The sequence below is a fragment of the Leptonychotes weddellii genome, chromosome 2 (genome assembly GCF_054177405.1).
Source record: "Leptonychotes weddellii isolate Sample4059 chromosome 2, ASM5417740v2, whole genome shotgun sequence".
Taxonomy (NCBI): domain Eukaryota; kingdom Metazoa; phylum Chordata; class Mammalia; order Carnivora; family Phocidae; genus Leptonychotes; species Leptonychotes weddellii.
Window position 1 is genome coordinate 127,335,590 of NC_138370.1, and position 5,876 is coordinate 127,341,465.

Below are 5,876 nucleotides of genomic sequence, written 5' to 3' on the forward strand. Positions count from 1 at the left end.
ATCTCAGTTTTCCAATTTAACTAATGGGGTTAATATTTAATTTGTAGGTTGTTATGAGGATAAATTCACAATAAATGTAACTATTATTATAAATAAAGAGATAGAAGTGCTTATTTTTTCCTTTATGGCGGAGGTTGCCAAAGTAGTGCTTTAAAAAAAAAATACTCTCTTGGGGTGCCAGGGCGGCTCAGTCGGTTAGGCATCTGACTCTTGGTTTCCGCTCAGGTCATGATCTCAGGATTGTGAGATGAGCCCTGAGTTGGGCTCCTTGCTCAGTGGAGAGTCTGCTTGAAGATTGCCTCCCTCTGCCCCTCCCCCCACAACACACATGTACTATCTTTCTCTGTCTCAAATAAATAAATAAATCTTTTATAAAAATAAAAATACTCTCTAATTTTCCTTCTAGTTTTGATAGAATTCTTTAAGTGTCCACATTGAAAAAGATGCCTATATGAACATTAAGAAGAAAAAAATTCTATCTGTAATGTATTACCTATTAGGGAGAGCCTGTAGAAGACAGACAGATCTTGGAGAATGACAGTGGATTATTGTAAATTCAATTAGATAGCAATTCCAATCATGGCTGCTATTCCAGATGTGGTTTTGTTGCTAGAGCAAATCAAAACTGAGCCCCTTATACAGAACCATTCCCAGAAAGGGACCTGTCACCTAGCTGGGAGCAGGTTTATTATGTTGGACTACTTCCATTATGGGAAGACCAGAACTTTGTTCTCACTGGAATAGACACTTACTCTATATATAGAGATTCCTTCTCCGTTCTGGCATAAAGTTTATGCCCAAACCACCATCCATAGATTTATGGAATGGCTTATCCACTGTCATGGTATTTCTTATAGCATCAACCCTGTAAATCTTACCTTGTCCCCCCTCATCCTAAAGCCACTGACTTGATAGAATGGTGGAGTGGCTTTTTGAAGACTCATTTATGCACCAGCTAAATGACATATGGCATACCTTGTGCAGCTGAGGCAACATCCTCCAAGAGGCAGTATTTGCTCTAAATCAGGTAATAATACAGGTGGTGCTCTTTCTCCTATAGACACAATTCATGGGTCTGGGAATTACAGGGGGTGGAAAGGGAGTGACTCCTTTCATTATTATCCCTAGTGATCCACTAGCAAACTTTTTGCTTCTTATTCTTGTGACTTTGGTTCTGTTAGTATACAGGTCTCAGTTCCAAAGGGAGGAGTGCTTCCACCAGAGGACACAATAATGGTTCCATTAAGCTGGAAGTTGAGACTGCTCCCTGGTGAACTTTGGGCTCCTCATGCTGATGAATCAACAGGCAAAGCAGGTGGTTACTGTTCTTGGTGTGGTGATTGATCCTGACTACCAAGGGGAAATTGGGTTACTACGGCACAGTGGGGATAAGGAAGAGCATGTTTGGATTGTGGAAGATCTCTCAAAGCGCTCTTACCACTGCCACATCCTGGATTTAAGCCAAGAGAGAAACTACAGCAACCCAGTTCAGGCAGGACTAATGGCCCACACCCTTCAGAGATGAAGGTGAGGTCACCCTACCAGGCAAGGAACCAGATAAGGAGTTTGCTGAGGGCAAAGGAACTATGGAATTGACAGTAGTTATAAATACCAGCTACAACCATGTGACCAGGAGTAAAAATGAGGACTGTAATAGTCATAACTATTAAACTGAAAAAATTACCCTAGCCACATCAGTGATTACATAAACTTCTGAATGCCTTAAGGCATTTACCTACTATTTGAGTTTATTTTTTTTTTTTTAAAGATTTTATTTATTTATTTGACAGAGACAGAGACAGCGAGAGCAGGAACACAAGCAGGGGGAGTGGGAGAGGGAGAAGCAGGCTTTCCGCTGAGCCGGGAGCCCGATGTGGGACTCGATCCCAGGACCCCGGGATCATTACCTGAGCCGAAGGCAGTAGTTTAACCAACTGAGCCACCCAGGCGCCCCTATTTGAGTTTATTGTGAAATTTCCATTTCTAAAAGGAAAAGAATTTCTTTAAAGGTTGGGTTTTTTTTTTTTTTTACATAATCTCTACACCCAATGTGGGGCTCGAACTCACAACCCTGAGATTGATGGTCCCATGCTCTTCCAACTGAGCCAGCCAGGTGGCCCCCTGGAAAAGAATTTCTTAAAAATCTACTTTTTTTGGGGGCGCCTGGGTGGCTCAGTTGGTTAAGCGACTGCCTTCGGCTCAGGTCATGATCCTGGAGTCCCAGGATTGAGTCCCGCATCGGGCTCCCTGCTCAGCTGGGGGGTCTGCTTCTCCCTCTGACCCTCTTCCCTATCGTGCTATCTCTCATTCTCTCTCTCAAATAAATAAATAAAATCTTAAAAAAAAAATCTACTTTTTCTCATTACCTATAAGCACATTACATAATATTAAATAAATCAATTAAGTGCTGTTCACTAAAGGTTTTAATATTTTACATATTTGAAATTAGTACACCAAAGCACAGCTGAGGCAGTGACGACTTCCTGTTAGTTGCTATAGGCAGATATTCCCAAGCAGTAGTCATCACTTTATATTCTAGTTATTTGTTCACTGATAGAGTTCCCAGGCTAGACTACAAACTCCATAATAGGGATATTTTTTTCTCCATTTTATATTCAGTACACAGCTAATGTTCAGGCCCTAGAAATAATCTGTCTGGGAGAAAAATGTTTTCAGTATGCATGGTCATATAAATGAACTGATATTATATGTATATAAATGAGTAAGTCTAAAGTGACTCATAATTGATGACTGAAGGGAAATATCCTTGTAATCACTGAAGAAAGGGGTAATGAAAATAATTTTGGAATCAGAAAGATGGGAGTTTGAATGCTGTCTTTGCAATTTGTTAATTATTATTAATTACTGGGCACCTCACTTAGTCTCTCTGAGTCTCAATTTCCTTTTTCGCAAAATAAGTACAGCATTGTTAGACTGGAGATAATTTATGCACCTGACACAGTGCTTAGCTCAGACTAGGTGCTCAATAAAAGATAGTTCTATTTATTTATTTATTTAAAATTTATTTATCTATCTATTTAATTTCAGAGAGAGAGAGAGAGAGTGCATGCACGCAAGTGTGAGCAGGGGGAGGGGTAGAGGGAGAAGGAGAATCCCTGCTTGATCCCAGGACCCTGGGATCATGACCTGAGCCTAAGGCAGATGCCTAACCAACGGAGCCATCCAGGCGCCCCAAAGATAATTCTGTAATTATTTACTACATGTGTCCAGGAGTAATAAAACAACTCTTTGTATACATTATTAACATTTCTGAATTTGTATTTTGAATTTACTAGAATTATTTAGAAAACAAAAAACAGTGTATGACATTCTGTCTCATAGCTGGAATTGTTTTAAAAACTTAGAATACCCTGGGCGCCTGGGTGGCTCAGTTGGTTAAGCGACTGCCTTCGGCTCAGGTCATGATCCCGGAGTCCTGGGATTGAGTCCCGCATCGGGCTCCCTGCTCGGCGGGGAGTCTGCTTCTCCCTCTGCCCCTCCCCCCTCTCATGCTCTCTCTATCTCATTCTCTCTCTCAAATAAATAAATAAAATCTTTAAAAAAAAAAAAACTTAGAATACTCTTATAAACCTTGGGAAATTCCCTCACACTTGGGGTTTTGAGAAATTTTCATCTATCTCAACACCTACCAATATTACAGAATTATTAGAAGAATCAAATATGCAAATGAGCTTTATAAACTATAAAGTGTTAAACAAATGCTAATTATTGTTTTTATATCTTTGACCTGAGTCCTTCAACCATAATTATGAGAACACTTTTCTGTCATTGCACTACTATAACAATGCGTTTTTATCTCCTTGTCCATTTCCTAAAGAAAAATCAGAGCTGAAACTTGCCACTGGATTCACAAAGGTATCATTAGGCCCAATGACCTAGTGTTTGTTACAAATTCATAAAACTCTGATCCTTAGAGACATATGCTGCAACTGCCAAAAGAAGTTTTAAAGGCAAAGTGCTATGTATCATTTTGTACTCATCAACATATTCTGCTTGTTGAAAACCTACTGTTGAGTAAACTTAGAAACTTTAAAAAAGTCAATGGCACATTTCATGAGGTACCTAATGTGCCATTGATTCTCCCCATAACCTTTACCTTAGAGACTTTAGAACAAGAGCTTTGTATAAACAAACCAAGATGGCCCTAGGCAGAATAGGGACATTGCTTTTATGTGTTTACGTGAGGCGGGTGTGTGTGTGTGGGGGGGGGGGTCATGTTGTTTTGTGTTTTTGTTTTTTTTTTATGTGGCTTCACAGCTAGCAGTTCCTAAATTTAGCTGCATATCAGAATTGCTCAAGAATTCATCCCAGTTCTGTTGAGACAAAATAATACAAGGAGGAGCCCTAGAAACAATATTTTGAACAAATTCCCAGTCCTTTGTATGCAATCAACTAAACATCTCTGTATGTGGACCACTGGCAAACTGGCTTATCTTGCCTTGGTGTTGCTTTTTTCTTCACTTTTAGTGCTCTTTCCTTTGCCAGTGGTTCTTTACTTTCAGGGTCCCCAATGTCAGGATAAAATCCATATGATATGTCATTAACACCCTAGTGCGACTTAGTTTAATGTGCCATTTCTTTAGAAATGCTAATGGTGTGATTTGAGACTCTATGATAGTTTGGGGTGGGGGTGGTTAAGGGTGGAGAAGCTTTGCTTCCTGGCCCCCAAAATGACATTACTTAGGGAATAGCTTCCTTTAAAGTCAACCTTCCCATAAATAAAAACTTGAAAAAAAAAAAAAAAGGCAGCCTTCCCATAAAGTCAGTCCTACATATAAATCACTATACAGGGATGAATTTTAGGAAGAGTGAAGATGAAGTCAATAGAAAATCTGAATAGCACCTAGAATTTTGACCTGCAAGTCCCTACAAAGCTTGCTGTTTTCTGTTATTCTTTTCTTTTCTTCTCTTTTCCTTTTTTAAAATTAGAGCAAATGTTTGTGACCTTTCTTAGGAAATGGTGGATTGTTCTCACTGGAATTATTTAACATGGGATGGATCCCCACTTGACAGAGATGCTATAAAGGGGATTCAAACATTGGATGACAATCTCTCAATAACGTTAATATTTTTTCCTCTCCTAAAGACTTCATGCTCTCTGATATAGCAAAAATTATTTTATTGGTTTGATATTTCCCCAGTTTGTAACATTTTGATACATGTCTGTTAGCTCCTTTAGTTTGACCTTTACCTGGCAGCCCGTGTCCAGGGCTCCCATGAGGCTGATAGAAGACACTTTCAGGAAAGTAGGATTTCTATCATTAGTCCAAATAGCTTTTGAAATTGTTCTTATGGTCTAGACACTCCTTTTTAATCCTGTGAATTATTGCATTAGCTCCATAACTACCTCTTGTTCTCCTCCAAACTATGGTCAGAGTCCAATTTCTAAATGTAAATGTGCTTATATCACTTTCCCACTTCAATGGGCACCCCATTATCTTCCATATAAAGTTCAAGTTCCTTACGATGTATGTATAAGGCTTTTCTATGACCTGATTTCTATTAGTCTTTCCAAAATTCCCATTATGTTAATATTGCTACCACAAACCATTTGCAATTCCTTGAATTCTCTAAGTCCTCTTATGCCTCTGGGGTTGTGTAAAAACTGTTCCCTCTGCCTAGGACAGCATTCCCTTCTTCATTTTGCTAATCTTTATTATTCCTTCAAGATCCAACTTTGGTGTCAACTCTCTTGAAATAGTCTTTGATTCAAAAAGAGTGAGGGGGGGGGCGGAGCAAGATGGCGGAGGAGTAGGAGACCTGGATTTCGTCTCCTCTCAGGAATTCAGCTGGATAGGGATCAAACCATTCTGAACACCTACAAACTCAACAGGAGATCGAAGAAAAGAAGAGCA